General features: G+C 53.2%; 1 protein-coding gene across 2 annotated transcripts in view; it reads left to right on the top strand.

The window, feature by feature from the left end:
- The first annotated feature begins 2,110 nt into the window (after positions 1 to 2,110).
- Positions 2,111 to 14,828, top strand: part of VDR (vitamin D receptor) — a 57,384-nt gene continuing 44,666 nt past the window's right edge. Inside the window, exon 1 of one of the 2 annotated variants that reach the window (XM_047064822.1) lies at positions 2,111 to 2,196. The gene's annotated coding sequence lies outside the window, so the exon portion shown is untranslated. Of the gene's footprint in view, positions 2,208 to 14,828 lie in introns of both variants that reach the window. The other variant, XM_047064823.1, reaches the window with a different exon arrangement.

Genomic DNA, 14,828 nt, shown 5'->3' with positions numbered 1-14,828 from the left:
ACACAGGGGTGGCCTCAGCCCTGGAATCTTTCCTCCGAGGCAAATCACACCTGGAAGGGCTCTTTTGTTTCTCTGCAGCCCCTTGGGTCTACAGCACGATAGCATGGCAAGGTGCACACAGCAAGTGCCTACTAGATATTCCCTGATGTAACTTTTCAGAGATGAATACTGACAAAAACACAATATGAGCGTCCTGTAAGGACCACCACCCCTCCCAGGCACCACGAGAACACAAGAAATGTTAACGTCACGGAAAAGAAAGAGAAAATTCGTGTTTTCTGCAGAGGTTCTAGCACGTGTCAAATAGCAGTCAAGCTAGAAGAGTTCAAAGCTATTCTGTAGCACAGGAATGCTGACTGTCACGTCTTCACGAGAACAGGGTCTGGAGTATTTTCTACTCTGCCTGACTCAAAAGGCGGCGATGAATGTCAGATGGAGAGCTGTGAAGAGACTAACGGTCAATGGCTAAGGAATACTCAGCAGTCATCCTTTACCCCTTTGCGATGATAAGGTTTATTTTCAAGATGTTAGGTTCACTCATCTGGCCAATTAAGCACCACAAAAGTGACTTCTTCCAGAGGCTCATGGAACTCCCTGAGAATGTCCCAAGGTGTTGGTTATTTGAGATTTCCTGTTCTATTTTTCTTCCCATGAGAATCACTGCTGGCTTTCCCATGATGCTTTGGGCAAGGGGCTTCTTTCTTTTATTTTCATTACAAGCAGGGAATCTATCCATCAGACTGGCAGGGCCCCCAAAGGGGCACTTCCTTTCATCTGTTTCTCAGGATAGATGGGCCATTCCTCAATTCAACCAGTCTGTGTCTCTTCTATTTTTTTTTAAACCTTTCCAGAGAGAAAGTTTCCATATTCTCTTAATCAACTGTTTGAGTGCCTAACAAATTTTGCTGTTTGAAGATTCTTCTTTCTGTTTAGCCTCAGTTCATTTCTCTTGATCCCCTTATTGAGAGTTTGAGAGGGGCTGGTTATCCTACAGTCTAGCAAAACTGTTTCATAAATGGTTCAGAGGCTCTTGTACCAGCAGATTTGCTGGGCTGTACTACTGTCCTTCACTGAAGAGCTGTGTAATGTTGGGTTAACCTCTCTATGCCTCGACTTTCCACCTGTTCAGCTTGTCCCTCTGAGCCACGGTTTCCTCCCCTGCCTAAAGGAGCTCACCAACTGCTGGATGGCTTCGTGGGCATCTCTATTATAGAATATTATATTGTAATTACTATTTATTTATACATTCTCCCACCGGACAGTGAACCCGAAGAAGGAGGGAACCACATCTTTTTTTTATCTCTCCTCCAGATGCGGTGCCTAGCACATAGCCAAGGAGGCGGAATAATTTCTAGCCAACATTTTCTATGGCGTATTTCCCCCCCTCTACTACAATTCCAGGTCTCATGATAGACTTTTTTCCACTCCTCTCTTCTCTTCACACCAGTGTCGTATGGAACGGGTGGCGGGAGACTGGGGATTAGTCCCGGGAAGCTGACACTAAGCTCGCTCGCTCGGATGAGGTTCGCGACAGGCCGAGAACGTGATCTGCCGCGGGCGAGGGGGGACGATGACGCAGCTCCGGCCACTTTGGCCGCGTTTTCCGTTTGCGCTTTTATCCTATCGAGTGGGGTCGGGCTGAGCTCCCAGGCGCTCTGCAGAAGCAACGCGACGGCGAGCGGCGCCCGGGATTTCCCACGAGCACAGAGGCCCGACGGTGCCCGCGGCAGACGCCCCCAGAGCCCGGCAGACCGTGAAGTCCGGATCGGGTCAACCCAGGTGGGGGTGACGCACCTGGAAGAGGCGTGCGCAGCAGCTAGGTGGAACCACGGCGGCGGGAGTTGGGCGAACGCATCACAGATTAACGCGGGCAGAGCGTGGATCTGCACACACATCACCCTCGAAAACTCTCAGGCACAGAGAAGCAGCATGCCTTCCTCTGTGGACCGCAGCCGTGGAGGACTACCCCGGGCAGAGTCTCCCAGTGGTTGATTCCAAGTCAAGATGGTTGCGAAGCCGCCAGCCTTCTCGGGGAGCGAGGCAGGTCCGCTGGGCGGGGCCAAGGGGAGGGGCGGGCCCGGGGCGGGGCCTCGAGAGGGGCGGGGCCAGGTGCTGGGTTGTCTCTGCTTGTCAAAAGGCAGCAGCCGAGCGGGAGGCGCCGGGAGCGCGGAGCTGCGTGCCCACCCGCCTGACCAGGTGCGGAACCGGTAGGAGCGGGGAAGGGGGTCCCAGAATCGGGATTGGGCCCGGGGTAGGGCTGCGGGGGGCGGGGAGGGGAACCGGGCCTGAGTGCCCGGGTGCAAACACTAGAGGGTAAATCGCAGGGGCAAACTTGGCTGCTGCTGAGATCCGGGCTGTCGTGCCATGAGGCTGAGGCACTGACGGTACACTGAGGTCTGAGAAAGAGCTAAAGTTCGTGCCAGGTTGGCGAGAGGGGCAACGACCTCGGTGCTCAGGCGGTTTATCACACAAATGCTCTGCTACACAGTGCTCAGCACTTGGGCAACGAGAAGCATTTGTTTCCTTCCTCTGTTGGGGAGCCTTGGCACGGAGTGAAGGAATAAGAAAGGGAGATCGACTGTCGATGGTACTAAGGTCCGCTGGAGGCGGAGTGTGTGAAGCTTTATCATCTTCTAGTACCTGTGTACGGTCACCTGCCATGGTGGAGTTGGATCTTTAAAGTAGAGTTTTTTCTTTTCTTTTCAAACCGCCAATGATTTTAGACCTAGTTGGCCCTAATGCACTGTATTTATTTTTTTCAGGAAAGCCTGTCCATAGATGTTCAGAGGAACTCAGGGGCAAACATCTAATCCGGGAGGGAGCTCAGGGAGTAGTTTCTGTTTGGGGAGTGAAGGGTCCCTCGTCTGTGGGTGGTGGGGGAGAGTTTAGGGGAAGTATCTAGGAGGGAACAGCATGTGGTCTGCAGGGAGCAGTGGATCCTGACCCCCTCTCCCCCCCCACACCCCCAGACCACTGAAGCTGAGACCCAGGCTACCCGGTCTGGGAGGGCACTAGGTCTCCCAGCCCAGGCCCTTCCCGCATCTCCTCCTCCTCCTTCTCCTCCTCCTCTTCCTCCTCCTCCCTGCGGTGAGTGAGTCAGCCTCCTGTCTGGGCTCAGTTGCAGCCAGAGGGGCCAGAGCCCAGGCAAGCAATTGGGCAGGCATTTTCTGAGCATTGCAGAAGCTCTCCTAGGCAGAGTCAGCTCCACTCTAGCTCCCTGCTGGAAGGCTCTCTTCCTCGTGGCCAGTGGTGGCCACTCCTCTGAAGGGAACACCCAACACAGGGATGATTATGGGATCGTTGTGGTATGATTCCAGAAGGGTTGACGGTGAAGAGCTTGTGGATTTGCGGTAAATCCTCATCTCTTATCCTTCTCCTAGGATCAGGAGGTACATCCAGCACGGTACACTTCCAGCCTCCCATTCCATTTCTGCCTAGTGATCTTGTTAGCAGCCCGGCTCTGTTAGCCAGGTGGGTGTGCACAAGAAGTCAGGAAGGTTCTGGGACTAGGGAAGGCATGGTGTTGTCAAAGAAAGTTTTAAGCCAGGGTAAGAAGTAGGGTTTGTTGAGGTGGAAATGGATTGTCTGGACCCTGGAACCTCAACTCAGTGAACTGTGGGCATTGTGTATTGTGGGGGGGGGGAGGGCTTCCCCATCCCGTCCTTGTCGAAGTGCTGGAGAGGACTGAGGGTCCTTCTGGAACGGTATACAGACAGACCCGGAGGTAGTAAGACTGTACATTTCTCTCTGGCTTTTCTTTTGGGTGCTTCAGACCCTTGAGCAGAAATGGGAGCCCCAGAGTCCATTGCCCCCCACTCAGTGGCCTCTCTGGAGCCATATGAGACAAGCCCACAACGAGGCTGTGGTGCGGGGCTGACTCAAACTGCAAAATGCTGGGGATTCACAGACTGTGCTCCGGCTGGGCCCCATGGCTTCAGTTTGGCTGGTCCCTCATTAGCCACGACTTGGACCCTTTCCAGGGTAAAGAATAAGAAAGGAGGGAAGAGAAAAAGGGTAAGAAAAGAGGAGGGTGAGATAAGGAAGGAGGGAAAGAGAGTTAGGAAGCTTTCCTGACCCCTCACAGCTCCTCAGTCAAGGCCATCACACTTCATTTGTATAAACATCGTGGAAGGCCTGGTGTAGTTTGGGGTGCCCTGGTTATTTGTATTTATGGTTTCTCCGTCTTCTCTCCCACCCCCCCTCAGAACTGATCTTTTTTGGGACTAAGTCCCAGAGGAAGTACCAAGAGGCCCTCCCGGACCCTCACCCTCCACTCTCAGACCAAATAGCCAGTGTCTTCCATGCTTGACTTGGGGCTTGGGGGCCAGATCAAGCGGTTATCCAAGCAGGAGAGGGAGCGCCACTGTTCAGTTCTTCACCCTGCGTCCCCAGGAGGCGACAGCCATCCCGGCCGAGATCTGCTTCTGGAACCCCTGCTAGAAACCCCCTGTTGCCTTTGTCTAGCCGTTGGGTGCTGGTGGCTGGAGGGCCAGAGTCAGGAGCATCTGGAAGTCTGAGCCAGGATGATGTTCCAGTTCGTTGCCGGACAGGAGGAGTTGTAGTGGTCCAGCTTTCCGTTTGGCCACGGCTGCAGGTCTGCTTTGGATGCAGGTGGAGGGAAGTAAGGAAATGACAAGTTTTGATTAAATGCCTCTTGTGCACCCAGCTTGGTGCTAGACCCTCTGAGGGATGACAGGAACAGAACCCCCCAAATCAGCCCTCTTCCTTGAGATGGTCTGAGCCCCAGGACGGGCAGCTGCTGTCGGTCCAGTTCTGAAAGGATCCAGGTGGGCAGAAGCTAGCCTGGCTATTGCTCTGGACCTCAGGGCCTCGCTTCCAGTCATGCTTTTCTCTAATTCCCTCTTCACCCTCTCCTGTGTCAGTGCCCTCTTGGTGGGCCAGAGAGGGGGAGCGTATAATTCCCTGTCCAAACCGGGAAGCTTTGAGAGTGCAAAGGGGTGCTGTTAGTAGGTTCTGTCAGGACAATTGACATAAACCACAACTGTCTAAGGCCAACTGAAACATTTAGTCATTATGGTGAACAGCACTCTGAACCCATCTGAGGTTACACTGACGAGGGGAAGATGGGTGGGAGTGGGTTTAATGAGGAAGACAAGGTGGGGAAGGGGCCTAATGACGAGGGGAGGATGGAAGTAGCTTAATTCTCAGGGCAGCCCCAACACCCCAGCTTGTTCTCTGGTATTATCACCCAATTCCAGTGTTTTCCCTGAGGGCAGCACCGCTCCCAGCCACCTTCTCCTAGAACCCAACCTACCACACTCGCTCGCTCGCTCGTGTGACTTCCCTTCACCCTTGACTTATGACTGGCCTCACCTTCGGCTTTCCTGCCCCACCCCTACCTCCGATGGGGACAGGAAGGCCTGCCAACTCCCCTTCCGCTGCCCCTGGGGGAATTGGGATTTATAATGGAGCCAAGACTTAGCCTCATGCTTCCTCTTCCCTCTTCCCCCGTATCTGCAGCCTCTTCATTTTGTCTCTCCAGCTTCCCAGATCTCTGGGGGACACACCATACCACAGGGAAGTCCAGCTCTCAAGTGGGTAAACAACAAGAAGGGAAGGGTAGTCAAACCTTGCTCACGTGGATAAAGGGCACAGGTCACTTGCAGTCAGGTTCCGGGGAAATGGTGAGCAGGCTGGAGGGCAGAGCCAGAGAAAAACTGCTTAGCAGGAGAGGGAGTCGGTTCCCCCGGACACTGGAGTTTGACTGTCTCATCAGGTCTGAATATTGGGGAAATGGTCCAGGGCGGGGACAGGCTGTTCTTGCTCAACCCAAGCTATAGGCGTTGGTGGCAGCGACTGCATCGTGACGCTGTAACACGTAGAAAAGAAACTGCCCTCCCTTCTGCGTCCGCGGTCCTCGTGGTGGTCGAGATGCTCAGGGCGGGCTCCCTGGAGAGTCCGCAGAGGTCCAGCATGAGAGTGATCGGGGCGCCTGGTGTGGGGGTGGAGCCTCCTTAATGATGGTGTAGTGACTGTCCTACTCTGGCAGGAAGGAAGTTGTTCTCATCGCCAACAAATGAAAAGGGCAGGTGAAGACCTCTTGGGAAGTCCCACCCTTTGAAGTGACTTGTGGGGAGAGGGAAGGGGAGAGACTCCTTGGGCTGGCAGGGGGAGGAGGGGGGGTGGCCTGTCAGTAGATGGCAAAAGTGAGAGGCACTGGGGGAGTCTGAGTGTGTGTCATACGTTTGCAAACCTGCCCTGCAAGTCCTGTGCCAAGGGATAGACCAAGCAGTGTTTCCAGAACCAGGTGCCACACAAAGTCCCCATTCTGCACAGGGGAGAGTCCTGGTCCTGAGCAGGGTGTGGGCAGCTACACCAGCGGGCAAGTGGAGTTTGGGAAGGACCCAGAAGCCGGTTCCTGGGAAGCTGCTGCCTCTCACTGGCCTTCTGACCACAGGTTGAAGCTTTGAGGTGTTACGCAAGGTGTGACATTCCAGGCACTGTGGGGCGCAAGGTGTGACATTCCAGGCACCATGAGGCACCCGTGAGCCCCTAGGCTTTGCTGGTGACACATCCAGTGTGTGCCACCTGCTGGCACTGGAGTTGCAGCTCCAGGAACAGCTATTCACTGAGTGCTCAGCTCAGTTGCACCAGGTGCTGTGCTAGGTACGTTGCATGCAGGGCCTCCCAGATCTGCCACAACCTTGTGGGATAGGAACCACTGTTATGCTCCTTTCACAAATGGGAAACTGAGGCTTGGTGAGGTTGAGCCATGTGCCAAGGTGCCACAGCTGATGAATGGGACAGTCAGGACTCACACTTGGGTCTGTCTTAACTTCCATGGAACCCTACCACTTCTGCATTCATGGGAGCCCACAGGGCATTTAGCGCCGTGCCTTGAACATAATAGGCCTGCAGTAAATGTTTGTGAGTGGCAGGGTTAGATTTACTAACTGGTTTGAACAAGTTGACCTGGAAGCAAGCTTGGTTTGCCCAGAGGTTACTGTGGGGACAGTGGCCTCTCAGAAGGAGGCTCCCTCTGCCAGTACCCTCAGGCCTCAGTGCCTCTCCAGCACTACTGGGTACCTAACTTGGGTAAAAACAGCAGACAAGAACCTGAGAGAGAGAGAGAGAGAGAGAGAGTTCTGTGCCGAGAGATTGCATGGGATCAGATAAGATTTGAACGGTCTAGAAGGCAAATGACAAATACTCTTTCAATGTCAAACAAGCCACTTCATTGATAACCTACTTTGGACTAAGGGCACCAAGGAAAGGCCATTGTCCCTTTGGCCAACTGGAGCTAAGCTCATCCTGTTTGCCCTTTCCCCTCCTAGCTACCCCTTAAGGAGCACTCGTGAGCCTAGCCTGCCTGGAAGGGGAGATGGACTCTAGCCACATCTAACAGCCTCTGCCAGGCAGTGTGATTCCCTTCTCTCCTTTCATCTTGACAGCTTCTCCTTGGAGGAAGCTACTATTACTCTCCCCAGCATGGATATGGGAAACCAAGGTTTAAAGAGATGTCGCAACCTGTCATGCTGTAGAATTAACCCATGACCACTGAGCTACACTGCTGCTAGTGCTGGGCTTGGCCACGCGAACCGCTCTCCGTGCCAGAGCCTGGAGACGGGGTTAGAAGGAAGAGAAAGTGCTCAGCCTACCCCTCAGCTGGGTTCCTTGGTATATCTCTGAAATGTTAGGTAGTGCTGTTGGAAGCTTTGCCAACAGCCTCGAAGAACAGGAAGAATGCGGGGTTGGAGTTAGACACGCCTGGGTTCAAATCCCAGCTTTGTCACTTTCTAGCTTGTGACCTTGGGCAGGTTTCTTAATCTCTCTGAATCTCAGTGTCCTTATCTGTTACGTGGGATAAGAATAACTTCCTTGGAGAGCCGTGTGAGGATTCCAGATGACCCAAGTCAAGTGTCTGGCGGGCAGTAAGCCTTCGAAAAGCGTGGGTCGTTCAGTAGATATGCATTGAGGACCTACAGTGTGACAGGCATTATTCAAGACGCTGGGAGCTTCACAGTGAAAAGTAAAGACTCTTGCAATTGTTCCCAAATTTGCTAGACCAGAAACTTCATCGTTGTGAGAGATCCCTTTAGAATCCAAGAATGGCTGTCTTCGCACCTGGCTGAATTCGGATTTGGTACATTTCTCTTCCAGCCATTTGTTAGCTGATGAGCTTGGAGAAGTTAGTTAGCTTCTCTGAGACTCAGGTTCTTCAATTCTTTTTATTTATTTACTTATTTTTTTGACTGTGAAATATATCATACGCACACGGGTATACCATATGCTTATGTATAGATTAAAGAATAATATAGCGTATTCGGTACACATCACCCAAGTGCAGAATGGAACATCTCCAGTGCCTTCAAAGCTCCCGTTCCTCTTCCCATTTGCATCTCCTTCCTTGTTCTCCACCCCACCCATATTTTGAATGTTAGTTAGTTATTTCCTTCCTTTCCGTCGTAAGTTATCGTCTACGTGCATTTTACAAAACAATATATTGTTTACCTTCACGTGTCTACGGAGCTTACCTATATGCATGTTCCCCGTGATGTGCGTCCTCCACCTTGTGTCCTGCCTCTGAGACTTCCCCCTGTGTTGACACACCCAGAGGTAGTTCGTTAGTTTTCACTCAGGGTGACGTCCACTGTAAGGATGTGCCACAATTTGTATGTCCTCCCTCTTGGTGATGGACGTTTGGGTGGTTTCCAGTTTGGAGTTATCACGGTCATACTGCTGGCGGTAACTGTGCTGGTCTCCTGATGTGCGCGTAGGCGGTTCTCCAGGGCACATACCTGGGGCCAGGGCAGCTGGGATTCTGTGTTTGGCATTGCTCCACAGCGCCCAACTCTTTTCCACTGGTTGTACTGAAAAGCATTCCTTTCGGCAGTGGCTAAAAGCTCCCCTTGTGCCCCATCCTTTTCAATACCTGACATAGCCTTTATTTCTAAAATGAAACGGTTGTCCGACTAGACGAGTTTCTAAAGTCCCTTTCAGCTCTCATAGTTGAATCATCCTCGGCCGGTTATATGTGTACCCCTGTCTGACGTGTGGTACACGCACAGGTGGTCCTGTACAGGTGTCAGCGTGACTCTGTGAGCTCTGCTCAGGGACTCCGGGTGCGGCTGAAGCCCTTCCTTGCAACCTTCCAGCAACAGTGAGGGAGGGATCCCGCGGCTCCAAGCCCATCCCGGTACTTGGCGTCCTGTTCAGTTCAACCAAGAGCCTAGTGTCAGTGCTGAGCACATACTAGGTGACCAGTTAGTACCCACTGGATTGCATTTTTGCTAAGGGTATTGAGACGGTATCTTTTCCTTGGGTATCGATTTTGAGAACAGGACGTGGAAGTATCAGAACTTTGTGTTTATTAGCTAATCAGAGTTCAGGGTGCTGGGGGCAGTGATGGGATTTACATCTGTCCAGGGCTTTTTGGTCATCTGAAAACTCCAGGTGAAGTAAACTGAAGACTAATTGTTCAGAGTCTGGCCTTGATCTCTGACCCGCTGACTTGTCCAATCTGAGAAGCAGAGGGTGCTAGAGGGTCGCGGTGGAGAGAACAGAGGAGGCGCCTTGGGGAAAGGAGCAGAATGCCCACAGAGAATCCCTTCCTCTTCCAAGGTTGCACACTCTGCCTGGGGGTGCTGGGTTGAGTAGGTGTTAGGTAGACCCAGTGTCCTGGCGGCCACATAAACAGCCAGCTGCCCACTCACCCAGCCGCCCACAAAAGAATGTGGCTTGCTGGGCAGTTGCATGGGACACCCGAGGCTGCAATCCTGTAATTACCCAGCTAGTCTGTGCCTGTCAGCTCCAGGGGCAGGTGAGTGCCTCTGCCCTGGGCCTCATCTTGGTCACTAGACCCATGCTGGGCTCGGTGGTAGGGACCCACCCATTCTTCAATCACCTCCCACCCCAACTCTGCCCCAGTGTCTCTCTGTACACCAACCTTTGACCTTTGTGAGGCTGACGTATCATATATCATATAAAAGCTGACAATCGTAATAAACCAATGGCTATTCTAACTTATACGTTCCAGGTACCGTGTTAATTTTTTTCATGCATTTTCTCACCCAGGCCCCTCAATAATGCTATGAGGTAGGCAATACTGTTATCCCCATTTCACAGAAGAGGAAATTGATGTTGAAAGAAGTTAAGAGGTTCAACTTCTTGCCCAAAGTCATTGAGCTCCTAAGTCAGAACCAGAACTTAAATTCGGATCTGTTGTAGCCTGGGCCGTCTGCCCCTGCCTCACCTGCCCACGACCTGTCCTGCACAGTTGTTTGGCTCTGTTCTCTGCCCTCCTCTTCCTGTCTGAGGAGGGCTGGAAAAGAGGCAGTAGGTGGTGCCAGCCGAGGGTGAATGGGACGGTTCCAGGCTGGCCAGGATGATGCTGGAAAACACCTTCGGGGCAGAGTTCTTTGTTCCAAACAGCTCTCAATTTCCGGACTTCTGCCAGGGGTGGGAAGGTACCTCTGCCCAGCCTATTTGGCAAGCACACCGACATCTTGGGTGCCATGATGTGAAGAAGTGGGGGGTGGCAGCTTCAGGTAAAATTCCACTGTAATGAACTCCATCTGAGATCCGAATGGCTTCGTTGAGATGAAATTGTGTTAACCAGTGTGCAGTGGAGGAACTCAGGTGTGGAACCTGAGAAACTAGAGGGGGAAGTGGGGCTAATTTACCAGTAAGTGTCTTTTAGTAAAGCTCTGGAACGTTTTGGAACCTAGGAGGAGAAGGAGAGTCAGAATCACCCCTGGTTCCTCCTTCAGTGCCGAGCTCCCCGATGGTTGGGGCAGGTCCCGGAGGGGAGAGCTTTGTGTTTGACTCCACCTGACAGGGCTGTGCCTGTCTGTTCGATTGTCCATGTACCCGCTGCGTTGCGAGGCCCTGAGAACAGGGCTGGGTCCTATATCTGAAGTGTCCTTACTCCACGCAATACTTAACTCATCACAGATATGCTCAATGGCTGTTGATTGAATGGAAGTGTGTTTGTAGGTAGACCGGGACCCCTGAGCTATGTAAAGAGAGTTGAGGTGCCTGGGTGGCTCAGTCGGTTAAGCATCTGACTTCGGCTCAGGTCGTGATTCTCACGGTTCGTGAGTTCGAGCCCCAAGTCGGGCTCTGTGCTGACCACTCGGTGCCTGGAACCTGCTTGGGATTCTTGTATTTCCCTCTCTCTCCGCCCCTCCCCCACTCGCACTGTCTCTCTCTGTCTCTGTCTCTCTCTCCTCAAAAATAAACAAACGCTAAAAAAAATTCTCTCTTGAAGAGAGTTGAAGGGCAGGAGCTTTGTGTGACTAAAACGTTGTAAAAAGCTGGGCTGCAACTCAGAGGACTTCTCTCCCATTACTGAAGCCAATCCTGCAGAATAACAAGCACTAACATTGCCTGAGCAGGTACCCTGTGCCGGGCGCGGTGCTGAGCCCTTGACCTGCATTATCTCATTTGACCCTCACAGACAAATGAGGTAGGTTTTGTCGTTTTGTTCTCATTTTGCAGGCAAGGGAACGGAAGCTTAGAGAGCTGCGGACAGAGCGGGCAGGAGGTGTGTGGGGAGGCAGGATTTGCTGTTGCTCAGGCTGCCTCCGGACCCTCTTCTCTTACCTGTGTCTCCCTGCACGCAGAGCTCGGCCGTCGCTGAGGGCTGGGTGCCGGGTGGGGGGGGTAGGGCCAGGTGATGAGTGAGGCTGGAGGGCTGCAGACCCTGGTGGGGTGCAAGGGCGGGGGGGGAGGAGGGAGTGGCACAGCCTGGTCTGGAGGGTTAGCTCCACCTGAGACCCGCAGGGTTGCCCCGGGAACTGCAGCCCGGTGTGGCCACGTTAGCCCTTTTTTTTTTTTTTACGAGGAAGCTGGACATCCAGAGTTTTTCCAAAAGTGAAATCTCTCCAGTTTTCAAAAACACTGACCACTAATTAAAAAATTGACGTCGACCCGGTGGTGATGGTGGGCGGTGGCAGAGTGAACACAGTCATGGCTAGGTTTAGCCTGCAGCCCTGCCCCCCGCCCCCCACCGGCCCCGGATGTCTTCGGGTAGTTTCTTTCTTTGAACACGGTACCGTTAGACAGAGTGGGACCTGTAAGGCCCTTGCTGATGTAGAATTTCTCACGAAAGGCATGATCACCCTCCATGGGTCCCCTTCCTAGCACGTGATAATACTGTATCATGCAGACCGTCTCTTTCTGGAGACTTATAATGAAATCAGCCTAAAGATATTCCATGAGTGAATCCCCTCCCTCCCCCACTCCCCTGCCCGCCCCCCCCCCAACTCTATATTCCCAGTTAGGTGTTTTTCCAGAGGTGTTAGCAGGAAAGTTCTGTGTAGAGAAATAAAAAAGAAACTAACGGTTAAGCAAAGGGTCTCTAGGGAAACAAAAAATAGAAAGAATAGTGGATGGGGAGCCTGGGTGGCTCAGGTCATGATCTCACGGCTTGTGAGTTCGAGCCCTGTGTCAGAGCCTGGAGCCCGCTTCGGATTCTGTGTCTCCCTCTTTCTCTCTGCCCTCCCCCGCTTGTGCTGTATCTCTCTCTCAAAAATAAACATTAAAAAAATGTTTTTAAGAAAAGAAAGCATAGGGGCGCCTGGGTGGCGCAGTCGGTTAAGCGTCCGACTTCAGCCAGGTCACGATCTCGCGGTCCGGGAGTTCGAGCCCCGCGTCGGGCTCTGGGCTGATGGCTCAGAGCCTGGAGCCTGTTTCCGATTCTGTGTCTCCCTCTCTCTCTGCCCCTCCCCCGTTCATGCTCTGTCTCTCTCTGTCCCAAAAATAAATAAACGTTGAAAAAAAAATAAAAATAAAAAAATAAAAAAAAATAAAAAAAGAAAGCATAGTGGAATGTGGGGATTGGGGTTGGTAGGCAATGAATGACGAGCCCACCTACGCTGCACTTTAGGGTCTCCCAGACTGTGAGGGCCTCATGGTGCCGTGAGGGTCGTGCTCCCTGTACTATTGCAAAATGTGTGTTCACGGCCTTCTACTTTCCTGCCTGAATTTCCTCCTCCTCTTAAAACCTGGGGCAATAATGGTCAACCAGTAACAGCTTTATGGGGTATCACGATTTTATAAAACACTTTAAATATTTTGTCTCAGATAAATATTGTGAGGTGTTTATGCTGTGAGATAGACAAATGGGTGTAGAATCCCCCTTCTGAGGCTTGGTAAAGTGGCGCTGTTTTCTCTCCCTTCTTCCTTCCGTTCCACAAGAGAGGAGTAGCCATGGAGCACTGCGGCCCAGGGTGCAGGCAGCACAAGGTCCCCACAGGCCTTCTCATCCCCGCTGTCCTCACTCCTCACCCGGGGTTGACAGGTGGAGGAAGGTGCCTCAGCCCCTGATGAAGGTCCCCCTTCCCTGAAAACCCCACACCAGGTGGAGTATGGAGCGGGCATGGGGATGACCCCAAACCCGTGGATGGCCCGTGGCCAGCTTCCTCCCCACGCCTGCCTCCCCTGCCTGCCACCTCAAGCCATTGCTCCCAAAGCTGGGCAGAAAATAGCTCACTCCAGGGAATTATTTTTGTCTCTGTTAAACTTCAATCCTGAGCTCCTGCAGAGCCTGGCTGCAGAGTTGTTTTTGAGGTCAGGGGGAGCTCTGGCAAAAGTAAGGTGTAGGGCGTGGGTAAAGGGAGGCGGTGGGAGGAGGGGGCCATGATGGGCCACAGGCCCCTGGACTCTTGCCCTTCCGTGCTGCCCATGGGCTGCCTGACAGAGTGGAGCCTGCCCAGCCAGCTGGAGTGAGGTCTCCTTCCCACCTCCTTTGAGCTGGTCCCTCAAGTGCCTTCTCCAGGGATGTTTGCTGCCGCGGGAAAGAGCGCTGAGTGAAGGAGCTGTGACTCTGTTACCCCGAGCAGAGGCCCAGGTGGGCAGGAGGCCCGGCCCCAGGGCAGCAGGCGGGCCGCACACGGCTGACTGTTGAGGAGGGAAAGAGGTGGTTCCTCTTGAGACCCCGGGGTAGCCCCTGCGTGCCCTGCGACACCACTGAAAGGGGCTCTGTGTGGCAAATCTGCTCCCTCTTTGCCCCTGGGTATCAGAGGAAAACAAGGAAGAGGAAGATGGCCAGTGGATAGGGCTGGGGGAGGGGACTATAGTTTGGAGAGGGTTCACGGGTGAGGACAAAGGCAGCTATTTCCTACCACTTGGTGGCTCTGGGGAAGAAGCCTCCCGACAGATTCGGACGTTTGGGCCTGAAACCTCGAAACAAGGTCATCTTCAGTTATAGCTCTGAGGGGAAGGCCCGGCATGTGTTGTTGCCAGCAGTGAGCATGGACATTCCGACTCAGGGTACGGGCTGGTGTGTGCCCACACAGGTCGGGGACTTTCCACAGGTGTCCGTGGTGCAAGCTGTTTGTGAACATTGTGTGTCTGTGGCTGATGCCCTTCCTTACAGCGATTCCTGGCAACAAGGAAGTGACCTCGTTGACCGGGAGAGAGCAGTGAGCCATGTGGAACAGTGGAGGCAGGTTCGGGGATTGGGCGGCTGTGTGTAACTCAGCAGTCCCCTTGCCGAGCAACCGTATCCGGCCACCCTGGACAGACCGATGCGTTAAAGAAGGATTGAGCTGGTGACATGCAGCTGAGTGGGTCACCAACTTCCGTCTGCCCTTGTTGAGCCTTTCGTTCTTTCTTTGGTTTTCTCTCAGAACGCTTATTTTCCTGGCCGGCCGGGCTGAGTTTTCCAGAACTGTCTCCTTTGTCTCTGCCTTTCAGCTCAGTTATGCTGGTCCTACCTGCCCCCCGCCCCCCGGGGTAAAGGAGCTCCCCTGCAGGGTGGTGGCCCTGGGTGTGCACCAGCTGGGACCTCAACTGTCTAAAGAAGAGGCCCACTGCTTTGCTGACCTTGGGGCGCTTTCTCAATAAATCAAGGGGACAGAGCC

This window comes from Lynx rufus, unplaced genomic scaffold, assembly GCF_022079265.1.
Source record: "Lynx rufus isolate CCGP_SWC_20201006 ecotype Redwood Valley unplaced genomic scaffold, mLynRuf1.p SCAF_7, whole genome shotgun sequence".
NCBI lineage: Eukaryota > Metazoa > Chordata > Mammalia > Carnivora > Felidae > Lynx > Lynx rufus.
This window is presented reverse-complemented; position numbering and strand designations above follow the sequence as displayed.